Genomic DNA, 15,928 nt, shown 5'->3' on the forward strand with positions numbered 1-15,928 from the left:
ACCATCAACATCCTGGGGGGGTCACCATTGACCAAAAACTTAAGTGGACCAGCCACATAAATATTGTGGCAACAAGAGCAGGTCAGAGGCTAGGTATTCTGTGACAAGTGTCTCATCTCCTGACTCCCCAAAGCCTTTCCACCATCTACAAGGCACAAGTAAGGAGTGTCATGGAATACTCTCCACTTGCCTGGAGGAGTACAGCTCCAACAACACTCAAGAAACTCGACACCATCCAGGACAAAGCAGCCCGCTAGATTTTCACCCCATCCACCACCTTAAACATTCACTCCCTCCACCACCGGTGTACCGTGGCTGCAGTGTGTACCATCTACAAGATGTCCTGCAGCAAGTCACCAAGGCTTCTTCGGCAGCACCTCCCAAACCCGCGACCTCTTCCACCTAGAAGGACAAGGGCAGCAGGTGCATGGGAACAGCACCACCTCCAAGTTGCTCTCCAAGTCACACACCACCCTGACTTAAAAGTATATCACCGATCCTTCATCGTCGCTCATCAAAATCCTGGAACTCCCTCCCTAACAACAGCAGTTCAAGAAGGCGGCTCACCACCACCTTCTCAAGGGTAATTAGGGATGGGCAATAAATGCTGGCCTTGCCAGCGACGTCCACATCCCATAAATGAATTTAAAAAATAAGAACATAAGAATTAGGACCAGGAGTATGCCATGCGGCCCTTCGACCTCAACTCCACTTTCCCGCCCGATCCCCATATCCCTTAATTCCCCTAGAGTCCAAAAATCTATCTATCTCAGCCTTGAATATACTCAATGGGCTAGATTTTCATTGAGGAGTCGGGTTGGAGGCGGGACTACAACTTTCAGGGTTGTAGTCCCACCTCCATCGAGTTCTAGCCAACCCACGCGATTTTGACTTGATTGACCTTGTTGAGCCCGCCCAGCGGGCTCAGCAGACCAATTAAGGGCCACCCGGCAACAGGTGACTTCCCAGATTGAAATGTCATCTGTCAAGACCTTTTGACAGATGAAATATCAGCATTTCACAGCTATTTGAAGCTGTCAAACACTGACAATCTGTACTCCAAGTTAATTCCTTCCTGTCAGGATGATTTAGAGATCTCCCCGGAACAGAAAGCTGAATGCTGCAATTTTTGACAGCTCGCAGCCATTCTGCTTTCTGTGCTGGTGAGATGAGGGACTCCCGATACCTGAGGAAAGAAGGCTGTAAAGGTATGTAAAACTTCTTTAAACACTTTAAACACACCAAACACACTTACCTTTGCACTCATGCACCCATCACTCACCTGAACACCGGACATCTCGACCCCTCCAAGCCCTTCATCCCGACGGTCCACCTCCTCTAACTTGGCATGGTTTGGAGCCATCGGGAATCCCACACTTCAACATTAAAAATAGGGATTAGGCTAAAAACTGCCTGTTAACTACCTGTTAACAGGCAGTTAATTGGCACTAATTCCCTTCCCCCCTCGGGGAGGTGGGTCCCAGTGCGGGGCGGGTACCCGCCTCCTTTGATACTGGCATGGAGGCGGGTTGGGGCAGGATGGTGTCGGGACCTCCGATTTCGGGATTTTAAACCCCCACACGCCTCCAATCCCGCCTCCATGGCCCAATGAAAATCCTGCCCAATGACTCAGCATCCACAGCCCTTTGGGGTAGAGTAATCCAAAGATTCACAACCCTCTGAGTGAAGAAATTCCTCCTCATTTCAGTCTTAAATAGCTGACCCCTTATCCTGAGACTATGCCCCCTGGTTCTAGACTCTCCAGCCAGGGGGAACAACCTCTCTACATCTATCCTGTCAATCCCCCTCAGAATGTTATATGTTTCAATATGCTCACCTCTCATTCTTCTAAACTCCAGAGAATATAGTCCCAATCTATTCAATCTCTCCTCATAGGTCAACTCTCTCATCTCATGGATCAATCTAGTGAACCCTCGTTGCACCACCTCGAAGGCATGTATGTCCTTCCTCAGATAAGGAGACCAAAACTGTGCACAGTACTGCAGATGTGGTCTCACCAAAGCCCTGTACAATTGTAGTAAGACTTCCTTACTCCTGTACTCCAACCCTCTTGCAATAAAGTCAACATGCCATTGGCCTTCCTAATTGTTTGCTGCACCTGCATGCTAACTTTCTGTGTTTCCTGTACGAGGACACCTAAATCTCTCTAAACACCAACATTTAATAGTTTCTCATCATTTAAAAAATATTCTGTTTTTCTATTCTTCCTACCAGAGTGATTAACCTCACATTTCCCCACATTATACTCCATCTGCCACCTTATTGCCCACTCACTTAACCTGTCTATATCCTTTTGCAGGCTCTTTTTGTCCTCCTCACAGCTTACTTTCCCACCTAGCTTTGTATCGTCAGCAAACCTGGATACATTACACTCGGTCCCTTCATCTAAGTCATTAATATAGATTGTAAATAGCTGAGACCCAATCACTGATCCTTGCTGCACCAAACAATGGGTGCTATGCCACTGAACTTTTAGCCCTTAAGATTTCTAAGTGAACACAACAATTTCTTTAAAACATCCAGTATGCCAGATTTTGCTGTTCCCTGAAATCTTGAGTGGGATGCACTCTCAATCTATAAATATTGTCTTCTACTTGCAGGATTGACTGGCATCCAATTGCTGTGACTAATGCACATTGGCAGCGGTAGCAGGAAATATAGACACCTTACTCACTCCTAGGATGTCACATTAGAAATCATTGCTAGGGAGGAGCACAGTGGAGGAGGGCAAAGTTGGAGGGTCACGTTCATGGCCAGTACTTAATGTTCATATCGTAACTTGTCCTATTGAATAACATACACACAGGTACACACACAACTTGAGCAAAAGAGGATAGCATGCACTGAAAATACTGCTGCAATCTGATTAATTGAGACTATAGGCTGGATTTTTTCCCTCCTGTTTTCACAGACATGGAAGAACCATGTGATCCAGAAACCAGTACGACTCAGCAAGCAGCACATTACAACATCCTGCGGCATAAGAACCAGCAAAGGTACTTGCCTCCTAGAGGACCAAGATAGTGAGTTTGAAGATGCCAGAAGGTGAATCACAGTGCAAGTGCTGTTGGATACACAAAGCTAGGCAACTGCTCAGTGGAGATCCCACATTCTAGCTCTGCTGATTTAGACATCCCAGGGACTACTTAGAAACAAAGGTTACTGTCAGAGGAGGATCATCTGCACAGGTCATCCGTCTCCATAGAACACATGATGCAAGTTGTGGGAATTAGTCCACCACCCAGATCTCCAAAGTCGAGAAATGATTGTCTGTAATACAAGCTACCACATGGTGCGTGGCAGCACCAGAGGCAGCTGCAGTGAAGATCTTGGTGATGCAGGTCACAGGCACAATGAGAGTACATCACAAATGCTCCTACTTTAATTACAGCCTACAGCACTAAGCGAAAGTTTTTGCCAGCTTCAACATACAGACACTAGTAAGAGACATCTTTGAGGTAGGGGTTCGGAGATCTTACATATGTCAACTGTACACTCAGACAGATCAGTGGTCATGTAGAGGAGGTGCTCTATAGCAGGAACATGTGTGTAGTAAGCAAAGGAACAGTCAGCAGATAGTTTACACTCTGCCTGAAAAATGTTTTGTTATTTCATGCTTTCTTATGTTATTACCTTTTAGTGTCTGATTCTAAAGCAGACTTGGCAGTAGCCTGCTAATAGGCCAATGATTGCCCTTTCAGTCAGAGAACAACATTTTTTTCAAATTAATACATTTATTACTATATTTGTAATAAAATACAAATAATAGAATTTTAAATGCAATACACTCCACAGGGAATTTTCAACCATTAAATGTAAAATAATCAAAAAGAAAGTACAGTCATACCTTGTTACTAATTAAATCCTCGTGGAGCCCTTCCCCACTCGGAAAATTATGTACAAGTCACGCTGGGCCGCTGGCATGCATCTGCTACTACCTGGTTAGTGACAGAGGCTGAGGAGAAATTCCAGTGCCCCTATATCATTATCTGACTTTTCTTGCACTCCAGACATTTTCTCATTTTAACTGAAGCCAGCAAAGACTGCAGCTTACAGCTTCACCTAGAACAACAGTAAAAGCAGTTTATTTAACAAACTCTGTGCCCATTTTCAAATTGAACAGCCCTGTAGAAATGACATTTTGCCAAAATAAATTTTGTTTTCAGATTGTGATTGACATTTCAATAGTACAGGAACATATCCTATCTATTGGAATGGTGCAAGACACAAGAGGATCTATAACAATAGACATAATCGATAACTAAATATGGGGCATTAAACCAAAGCAGTGTGACAGATCTTATTCAGACTAGATAGTGTCTTCTTACAAATCACTTTTCTTTCACACTGAAGCTGACAGTGCAGCCTCAGTATCTTGGTTGAGCCTAAGCTGAGCTTCAAACAGATATCAGGGCCAACACATGACCACCTACTTCTATCTCAATAATATTACTGCCATGGTGCTACTTTATACCCACTGCTGCTGAAACCCTCATTAATACCTTAGTCACCTTAAGGCTTCATTTCTTCATTGCTCTCCTAACTGGCCTTCTGAATTCCACCCTACATAAAACTCCAACTCATCTAGAATTCTGCTACTTGTGTCCTATCTAATATTACATTGTGCACACTGATCACCTTTGTCCTTGTCAAACTTCCGCTGTATCTTTATCCTCCAGTGCATCAGCATAAAAATCCTAGATCAATTTTCAAATCCCTTAAGGACACCCTCAACCCAAGTTCTGTAATTTTCTCAGGCCCACTGTGGTATGTACGCTCTGTTTTCCGAATTTTATCTACTATGTGTTTTCCTTACCAACATCCCTCACTTCGACTCCATCATAGAAACATAGAAGATAGGAGCAGGAGTAGGCCATTCGGCCCCTCGAGCCTGTTCCGCCATTTAATGAGATCATGGCTGATCATCCAAATTCAGTAGCCTGTCCCTGCTTTCTCCCCATATCCCTTGATCCTTTTAGCCTTAAGAAATATATCTAACTCCTTCTTGAATATATTTAATGAATTGGCCTCAATCGCCTTCTGTGGTAGAGAATTCCATAGGCTCACCACTCTCTGGGTGAAGAAATTCCTCATCATCTCAGTCCTAACTGGCTTACCCCTTATCCTTAGACTGTGACCCCTGGTTCTGAACTCCCCTGCCATTGGGAACAGCCTTCCTGCATCTAATCTGTCTAGTCCTGTTAGAATTTTATAAGTTTCAATGCGATCCCCTCTCATTCTTCTAAACTCTAGCGAATATAAGCCTAATCGACCCAATCTCTCCTCATACATCATTCCTGCCATCCCAGATATCAGTCTGGTGAATCTTCGCTGCACTCCCTCCATGGCAAGAACATCCTTCCTCAGATAAGGCGACCAAAACTGCACACAATACTCAAGGTGTGGTCTCACCAAGGCCCTGTACAACTGCAGCAAGACATCCTTGCTCCTGTACTCGAATCCTCTCGCTACGAAGGCCAACATACCATTTGCCTTCTTAACCACCTGGTTCACCTCCATGTTTACCTTCAGCGACTGGTGCACAAGGACACCCAAGTCATGTTGCACTTCCCCTTTTCCCAATCTATTGCCGTTCAGATAATAATCTGTCTTCCTGATTTTGCCACCGAAGTGGATAACTTCACATTTATCCACATTATACTGCATCTGCCATGCATCTGCCCAATCACCCAACCTGTCCAAATCATCCTGGAGTTTCTCTGCATCCTCCTCACAGCACACACGCCCACCCAGCTTTGTGCCGTCTGCAGACTTGGAGATATTACATCTAGTTCCCTCGTCTAGATCATTAATATATATTGTGAATAGCTGGGGTCCTATAACTGATCCCTGCGGCACCCCACTAGTCACTGTCTGCCACTCGGAAAAAGACCCTTTTATTCCAACTCTTTGCTTCCTGTCTGCCAACCAGTTCTCTATTCAAGTCAGTACCTTACCCCCAATCTCATGTGCTTTAACTTTGCACGCTAATCTCTTATGCGGGACCTTATCGAAAGCCTTCTGAAAGTCCAAATACACCACATCTACTGGGTCTCCCTTATCTATTCTACCAGTTACATCCTCAAAAAATTCCAATAGATTAGTCAAGCATGATTTACCTTTTGTAAATCCATGTTGACTTTGTCCGATTCTGTCACTGTTTTCCAAGTCTTTTATAATGGACTCTAGCATTTTCCCCACTACCAGTATAATTCCCCGTTTTCTCTCTACCACCTTTTTTAAATAGTGGGGTTACATTAGCTATCCTCCAATCCATGGGAACTGTCCCAGAGTCTATTGAATTTTGGAAGATGACCAGCAATGCATCTACTATTTCTTGGGCCACTTCCTTAAGTACCCTAGGATGTAGATTATCAGTGACAGGGCCTTCAGCCACCACGACCTTACACTCTGGAATTCTCCTAAATCTATCTGGCATGCTAGCTCTCTTCCCACCTTCAAAACACACCTCTCAACTCATGTCTTCAGCTGCTCCTTTTTTCACCTCTATTTTTTTTCTCTCACTTCCTGCCCAGTGTCCTCTGATCCCCTTGTAAAGCCGTTTAGGATGTGAAAGTCACCATATACGTTTTTGCTGTTGTTTCAGTCATCTGGCTTGGTCCCTCACATTATGCTGTGCTTATTTGATTTTAATCATAACTTTTTCTTTAATTGCCCTCAGTCTATTTTACAATTTTTCCCCTAAATGTTCATTTCTCTTTTTCCTCCAAACTATTAGATTCATTCCTTATCTTAGTCATTCATCTTTTGATTTTGATTTTACAATTTTTGTATTAGTTACATTTATGTTTCCTTCCATAGTTCCACTCTTCTTATGAATCCACTGAATACATAGCTCAGCCTGTGAGTATCAGTGGAATGTGTCTTGTACATCAGTGGAACCTAATGACGCCCTTATCACCCCATACTAATCGAACATCACTCCTTAGAAATTACTCATGACAAATAGAAGGCAAAGAAATGAAAGTTCTATAAGGTGCTATGGTAACGTTCACTGATGTGATTTCCCCAAAGATCCAGAACAAGCTAAGAAGGAAAGTTCTTATTACTCAGACTTCACAGCCTCGGGGGAGGGGGCAATATATTATAGATCAGCATAATGATTCTTGACGTTAGTATACGGTTCCTGATGAGTGGGGAAAGACCCACTGATCTCCTGCAGTAAAAGTCTGAAAAACCCACCCGGTAATAACCTACAACATGAATAAAATGGAAATTTCTTTATTAGTCAGTACCTGGCTTAATTCCCATTTCAGAACCTTTCCAATTTTTTTTAATTACCAGATATAACTTATATCTAATTACTGCTAATTGGGACTGTCCATTTTATTTTGAAATGTAAGCTTGTCTGAGCAACACAAACAAAAATGGGTTAGTCTAGAAACAAAATGAGAGGGTGATGTAGTAGCTTTCTTCAGCATTTGATGCCCTTCACAAATGTGAACCCGAGTTTTTATTGTAGCACACAGTGCAACACAACAGCAGTAGTGGGATTACTATTTCCTCCACAGAATTTGTCACCAGTATTAAATACCCTTGCCGTAATGTTTGTAGTTCCCTTTATCTGTGCAATTTAAAAAAATCATAACTTAGAAGTTGATTTGCTTTTTAAAACAATAGCTCTTCCAATTTTTCTCCCCACTCCCCTTTCTTGAGGCATTGACTCCTTCAAAGCTTGCAGATGGCAGTTGCCCACTTGGCGATCATTGATCTATTAGCATTACCAATGAGTTCCATCAGGCCATTTGACTGTGGAAGACCTCACAGCCAGACCTAATTCTGTCCTTACCCAGCATCCACATCTGTGCATTTGCAGTAGGGGTCACTGCAAAGCCAATAGGAGCAGGAACTATAACCCAAAGATGCTGCTGCCAAAATCTTTGTTTAATGCAGTCTGGAAAAAAGCTAAATTTACATCACAGCAAAAATATTTAGCCAAAGCAATACAAAATTGATTTGACTTGGCAACATGCTAAAATACAACACTCATTGTCCTTGGCAGCCTGCTTTATGGCACCATATCCCAAAACAAGACACAAGTTTACAATAGAAATCTCTGACATTGATGTCAAAGATGTACAAGGTTCAGACTGAATAATAAATATATACAAAACCCAGAATATTTTTTCTATGACACATTCAATTAAATTATTAATGCTACTCTTCTCCAGCAGTTCTCACTTGTTTTTTTTTTCCTGGGCCATTCTAGCTGTATTTTAACAATCAAAGTTACACTAGAACAGCTTTTAACATATGGCAGCTTTTGCAAAATGTTCCGTGTGAGGTAATAGATGATTTTGAGTGCTGCAATTTATTTTTATGAACTGAGACAAAAGCTAGGCAGCATTCAGCAGAAAGCAAACCAGAAAAAACAAATAAATGAGATCTTTTGAGGCTGGAAAGAGGTTATGAGGGAGAAATTCAACTTGCGCCGGTTTCCAGTGTGAAATAGGCAGCGTGATCCGAGCCAAATTCAGCATTGGGCTTCATTTGAATGAAACAGGTGAGCTGTGATGCCAATCGGGAGGCCCAATGCAACTCACAAGTCATGGCCTTAGGAATTCCAGCCTGCTGCTCCTGGCTTCACAGAAATGTAACTTAAAATAAGTTTTCTGGCTGTTTTTCAGCAGCCTCCAGTGGTCCCTTTAAGGACCTCTGATTAGGCCATTCAAGATCCAGAAGAACTGGGGTCCTACAACTGATTTGCGTATGCAAGGCACCTATCGCCTGATTCAGGTGGACAGCCTGTACACCTAGAAGTCACCTGCTTCCAGTTTGGCAGCCACTGGCATTTCTGAGGCAAATTGGGTGTCGGAGATCACGACCTGAAATCAGTCCCCCTAATGTTAATTTTTCGACCAAAGATCAGGCATAATGACCTTTACTGGTTTAAATATACTAGTCAATTTCCTGTGGTCTTACACACAGGAAATCAAAACCAAATGTAGTATTCAGGGTAAGCAAGGTTAGAGGGCAGGGGCGTTAGAGAATATTTCCATTATGCTTTTTAACAACAGATTCAAAAAGCTAGAGACTATGGCCTAGAAATTCAGTTGCGTTCGCCAGCCGTTAGCGCCATAAGAGGAGTAGATCTCGAGCGCTAGGCACTTAGCGGCCGGGCGCAGAATGATCTGCGCCTACGCCCAACTTCAGTTGACATTTAGCGCCGGCGCAAAGTGTTTGCGCGCGCTCAGCTGCGCGCGCAACTTATGACGTCATTTTGTCGTGCAACGCCGTTTGTGCACCCCAAACCGGAACTTCAGTGGCGCCCGCCCAATGTGGGCGTGGCGCTGTTAAGAACTGTGAGGTGGAACGCAGCAGAGGCCCTGCGGGCCTCGGGGAGCGCTAATTAAAGGGCACTTAGACTGAACTATAAAGGGCTGCCATTTTGCTGCAATGACTTTAGTGCTACGGATTTCTGGACAGAGACCAAGGAAGAGACCTTACTGATTTGGGCCAACATAGGAGAGGTATTTTTGGCTTCTGGCCAGAGCTTGGAAATTTGACTCATTGTGATTTCACTGTTTGCAAGTATATTATGGGGGCTGCATGGGGTTCCAACCCTCAGTTCCAGCATTATGTGCGAAGGGCTCGCAGATGCTGTGTGAGAGGGGCAGCCATGCCTAGACGCAGAGGGGCCATCAGGCGTCGGCAACGTAGGCCTTACCCACTCAGGGAATACCGCCAGCAGGTGTCCTATCTCACCATGACTGCCGCGCATTGTGTTAAGAGGCTGCGCTTCAGAAGGGAGGTGGTTGCAGAGATCTGCCAGCTGCTTCACAGAGATCTGCGTCCACAGCTGATGTGCAGGACGTCTCTGTCGGTGGAAGTGAAGGTCACGGTGGCTCTGAACTTTTATGCAAGCGGCTCCTTCCAAGCCGCTGCTGGGGACATAGCGAACATCTCCCAGTTTGCCGTGCATCGCTGCATCCGGCAGGTCACCGATGCCTTTTTCACAAGGAGACACCAATTCATCTCCTTCCCCATGACCCTAGAGAGGCAGGAGCAGTGTGCAGTTGGATTTGCGAGGATCGCCGACTTCCCCATGGTGCAGGGCGCCATTGACTGCACGCATGTGGCTATGCAGGCACCTATCGACAATGCCGAGGATTACCGCAACCGGAAGGGCTACCATTCCCTCAATGTACAGCTGGTGTGTGACCACAGGCAGCGCATCCTAGCTGTCAATGCCCGCTTTCCAGGCAGCAGCCACGATGCATTTATCCTGCGCCAGACTACTGTGGCTGACATGTTCCAGGCACAGCCTCCCCCAAGAGGATGGCTTATCGGGGACAAAGGCTATCCTTTGTGTACATGGCTCATGACCCCGCTCCGCGCGCCCAGGACCCCTGCTGAGGAGGCATACAACGAAAGCCATCAAGCCACAAGGAACATCATAGAGCAAACGATTGGCGTCCTCAAGCAACGGTTCCGCTGCCTGGATCGCTCCGGCGGATCTCTCCAGTATTCGCCGGATAGAGTCTCCCAGTTCGTCGTCGTTTGCTGCATGCTGCATAACCTGGCTATCCGCAGGACTCAGGCACTGCCACCTCATGTTGGACCACCACCTCAGGAGGACAAGCAGGAGGACCATGAGGAGGAGGAGGAGGAGGAGGAGTACCAGCCCAGGAGGGAGCCACAAGGTCCAAGGGCCGTCCGTCGGCGGCTTATTGAACGACACTTCTAGGCCCCCTGTCAGGGAATGGCTTGCGGCAATGAAGGCACGTGAATGCAGCCGCTCCGCAAGTCCTCAGCCGGTTAACGCAACAACCACTTGAAACATCACACATGGACAAGCTGAATAAATAAAAAGCTTTATTGAACAAACTCAGGGCCCTTCCCACATGAAACCCAAAAACAGACAACACCCCCAAAAAACAGTCAAAAACATATCTCACTCCCACAACCTGGGGAGGAATAACAAAACTTGTCCATCCAAATGGCCTTCATCCTCGGCCTTACCAAAAGAACCCCCCCCCATAGAGAACACAACCACCCCCATATAAAAAAACAATGGCCTTCATCCTCGGCCTTACCAAGATAAACCCCCCCATAGAGAACACAAACACCCCCAGATAAAAAAACATTTGGCAACACACTCTACTTTGTGTGCCGAGAGGGCGAGTCCTTGTCCAGGCTTTTCCGGCCCCTGGCCGACCTGCTGCTCCACCTCAACCTGGGCCCTGTGGGTGTTGCAAGGCTGGGGGAAGGCTCCTGAGGGGCACATTGCGTGACGGCAGATGCCCTTGGGGGTCGGCCTAGACGAGCTCCGGCCCTGGAGGGGCCGGCTGCTGACTGCTGCAGCTGTGGCTGGGCAGCATCAGTCTCTCCAGCAGCTCGTCGCAGCTTTGCTGGGGGAGTGGCAGTGGCGGCTGCAGCAATGGGGGCAAGCTGGCTGATGCCAGGCGCTCGCTGGTCGCCAGAGACACTGGCACTCGGCCGGGCTGGCACTGCAGCAAACGCAGCAATCTGGTGAAGGCCAGACCGCTGTGCTGCAGCAGCGCGGCGGGTGCCCTGGCGATGCGTGCGTAACACAGCGAGTGTGGCAGCAGTGAGTGCCCGTACTGCCCTGGTCTGTGCCCGCATCAGACCAGCCAGTGACTGCACGGCACCACTGATCAACTCTCCACTCGCTGCCTGTGCTGCCCTGAAGTCGTCCCGACTCGCGTCCTGTGCTGCCCTGAATTCGGCCTGACTCGCGTCCTGTGATGCCCTGAATTCGGCCCGACTCGCGTCCTGTGATGCCCCGAATTGTGCCCGACTCGCGTCCTGTGATGCCCCGAATTGTTTGAGACACCTGGCCTGTGCTGCCGCGAGTTGTTCGAAACCCCTGGCCTGTGAGGCCCCGAAATCGGCCACACTATGAGCCAGGGACTCAATGGCCTCAGGCAACCGTCCCACAACCCCCATGAACTCGGTGTGCCGACGATCCGAGTCCGCGGAATTTGATCAAGGAGGCGCACCTCCTGGGCGAGGACCGTCTCCGGACTGGAGGCCGGACTCTCCCTCTGGGGAGAAGGCCGCCGAGCTGCCCGACCTTTCCCGCGTGGCTGGACGCCACTGGGCACAGGAGCTACACTCCCCTGCAACACTTTCCCCCTCTGGGGAGAAGGCAGCCGAGCTGCCCGACCCTTCCCACGTGGCTGGACGCCACTGGGCACAGGAGCTACACCCCCCTGCAACACTTCCCCCTGGCTCTCCTCCAGGGAAGACGTGTCCCCTCCATTGCCATCCCCTGGCGCGGATGAGGGTTCCCCCGATGTGCCGCCTTCCTCTTGCTCCTCCTCATCCTCCTCTTCCGAGGGACTGACACTCGCAGCTTCAGGGACCTCCTCCTCACCAGCTGAAAGCAGGAAGGCACAAGAGTAGCTTTAGAGTGAGGACAGGGCGTCAGCGAGGGAGGCATGAGTGGTGGCATTCTGCGCATTGGTCGGACAGTGGCAAAGGATGTAGATCTGAAGCGCAAGGGGAACGAGAGAGGTCCAAACGGTCATGTCCTTACCATTGGGGCCCAGCACAGGGTCGGCATCTCCAATTGCAACGGGGCTAATCACCCGGGCACCCATGAGTCGACCCACGCGCTCCTCCAGGTCACTGAGCTGCTGGAACTGGGCACGGCCTCCCCCGGTGTCAGTCCGGCTCTTCAGATTCTGGGCCAGCTTGGCCTGCAAGAGAATGGACGGCCTCTAAGTACAGTGTGGTGCCCTGTTGTTGTGTGCACTGCCTCCCATGGTCGAATAGCTTGGCCAGTGTGGTGCCCTGTTGTTGTGTGCACTGCCTCCCATGGTCGAATAGCTTGGCCAGTGTGTAAAGTGCAGAAAGTGCAATTGATGTTCATGCCAGTGCCATAGCTGCTGGATGAGGGCTGGCCATTAGGCCTTTGAGGTCCCTTTGCCCATAATGTGAGGTGCACATGCAAGGATGAGGAGGACACTGGAAAGGGTACTCACCCTGACAACCCGAGTGAGGTCGTTAAACTTTTTCCGGCATTGGTCAGCAGTCCTGGGGACATCGCTGTTGGCTGTGACCCTCTGGGCGATTTCCCTCCAGGCTCTCCTGTACACCCTCTTGGGAGGCTTCTTGCCACTGTCCGGGAACAAGATATGGCTTCTCCTCTCCAAAGCCCTAACCAGCACCTTTAAATCATGGGCAGAGAAGCGCTGCGCTCGCTCACGGGCCCTCTGCATCCTTGCTGGCGCTATTTCTCTCCAGCAGCAGTGTTTAGGCCTAGCTGGAGGGCTGCAGTATCCAGGGCGTGGCAGCAGACCAAGTCGACCCTTCCCCCTTTAAGAGCTGGCCGGCGCCAGGGTGTCTGCTGTCAATCAAAACATGACCGCACCTGCGCTGCGCCCGGCCTCGGCGGTATCAGTCTGCACCGCCAGCTTAGCGCCTAAAGATAGGCGTGCAACGCCAGTTTTAGCGCTCGAGCAAACTCCTTGGCCAAAGCTACTGAATATCGGCGAAGTGGCCTCCACTTTCCGGCGGGCGCAAACTTTAGCGCCCGCCCGACTTTAACGCCCCAAAAGTGGCTATACTGAATTTCTAGGCCTATGTCTGACAATTAACTACATTTATTATTGTTTCAAAACATTCATCTTAAGACTACATACAGAGTAGTACACGTAGTCCTACATCTAGAAACTTACATATAAAGAACGCCTCGGGAATCATGAGCGTGCCAATCCGGGCCTGTTTTCGGTAACATAGGAACAGGAGTAGGCCATTCAGCCCCTCGAGCCTGCTCCGCCATTCAATGAGATCATGGCTGATCTGCGACCTACTCCATATACCTGCCTTCGGCCCATATCCCTTAATATCTTTGGTTAACAAAAAGCTATCAATCTCAGATTTTAAATTAACACGCCTTGGCTTGACTTAACCTCGCCTTGAAATTAGCTAAAATTTCTCCTGAGCGAAGCTTTGTATCTCTTTTATACCATATTAAAAACATGCTTCCATTGTCCAACTCTTGCTGAGGTTAAATTTGTTGGGTGTTTTATTACCCTTTAGATCACCGAACATACAATGATACAGACTAATGTCCTGGGTAACATCCTGGTCAACATCCTACTACTGTACATTGTCTAAGCGTTCACCCTTCAGCAACCTTCCCTTCCTATGTTTGCTCTTTCTGAACTATGGCTTTTGTCCTGGGGTGTCATTGCAATCAAAAGATAAGATCTGCCAGCATACAGATCAAACCAATTTTGATTTACTCATGTGGTTTTAACCATCATTGCTACACTAGCTGTTCCGAATTGAAAAACAATGTAAAAACGTATCTATATTCTTACAAGGGGATAATTGGAAATGAAGGGACATGAGGCAGATGGCAGGGAAGAGGAAAAAAGGGAAAAAGGAGAGGGAGAGAAAAGAAAGAGGGGCGAGATGGGGAAGAAAGAGAAAAGGGGAAGGAGAGGGATAGAGGATGGAGTGGAGAGAAAAGAGAGATGGGACGAGATGGGGAAAAGAGAGAAAAGAAAGAACATGCATTTATACAGCACCTTTCACAACCTCAGGATGTCCCAAAGCAATTTAAAGCCAATGAAGTACTTTTGAATGTATAGTCACTGTTATACTGTAGGAAACTAGGCAGCCAATTTGCGCACAGCAAGCTCCCACAAACAGCAATGCAATAATGACCAGATAATCTGTACTTTAGGTGATTTTTTTAGAAGGGAGAGGGGCGTGGTAAGTGGAGGAGACAGTGGAGGAGGAGTTGGTGGAGCAGGATGGGGATGGAGAGAGAGGGGAGAACAGATGGGCAGAGGAGCAGGAGAATGTGAAGGTGGACCGGGCATCAGAGAGAGGATGGGGAAGGAAGAGAAAGACTGAGGGAGAAGCATGTTTGAATGATTAGTGATGAAGGGGGGGAGGGGGGTGGTGACAATTTCCCAGGACCTGGTTTGATGTTCTGTGCAAGTGGTCCAGGGAGCCAGAGATGATTTCTCTCCTCTGTGGGTGTGGAGGATCCAGGGGCCTCAATGATCTTCATGGGGTGGCACAAATAATTTCACTGGAGCTGGAATAAGGAATTGGGGGAAAGAGGACAGTTTCCACAGTGCAATGTTCAGTAGTGGTGGGGGAAAGGAGATCAAATCACTGCTCGGGGAAAGTGGTTTGAAGTACCTGAGTGGTGAAGGAATATTTGGTGAGCTGGAGGGGTGAACGGTGAGACTTGGTGAACAGCGGATTGAATTGGGAGGGTGTTGAGGGGCTACAAGATTTATTTTTTATTTTTCATTTTAACATCAATTTTTAAAATTTATCTAATTTACTTACATACCAACATGGCTGCTGGATGAAACAAACGTATGGTGCTCCACAGTGACACCTGGTGGCCAGACCCTAAAACTACGTGCAGACGCCACGGGGTATAAACTTGTCAGCGCCCGGGTTCGGGCACAAAGTCAGTGATGTAGCCGCAATGTACACCTGAACCAAGAGGCTCGAGGCCAGCCTGAAATTGGGCCTTGGGTCTCATTAATGAGCCAGATTTTGCTGTAGCAGGGCATCTAACAGCTTCTGCCATTAGATAGACTTGCTCTTGCATCCTTCAGCTGAAAACAATTTTGGCCCACTAAGTTGCTGAAAGTGCGAGCTGATAACGGTGCGGCGAGGGACTCACGGCATCTGGGACCTGAGTGAACAGGACAAGCAACTGGGTATCTCCTTAACCAATCAGTCCTCAACATTGACTCTGGACCCCATGAAGTCTCATGGCTTCAGGTCAAATAAGGGCAAGGAAGCCTCCTGCTGATTAGCACCTACCGCTCTCCCTCAGCTGATGAATCAGTATTCCTCCATGTTGAACATCACTTGGAAGAAGCACTGAGAGTAGCAAGGGCACAGAATTTACTCTGGGTGGGGGACTTCAATGTCCATC

Source organism: Somniosus microcephalus, chromosome 5, assembly GCF_052327205.1.
Source record: "Somniosus microcephalus isolate GS21.2 chromosome 5, FLI_Smic_1.0, whole genome shotgun sequence".
Taxonomy (NCBI): Eukaryota; Metazoa; Chordata; class Chondrichthyes; order Squaliformes; family Somniosidae; genus Somniosus; species Somniosus microcephalus.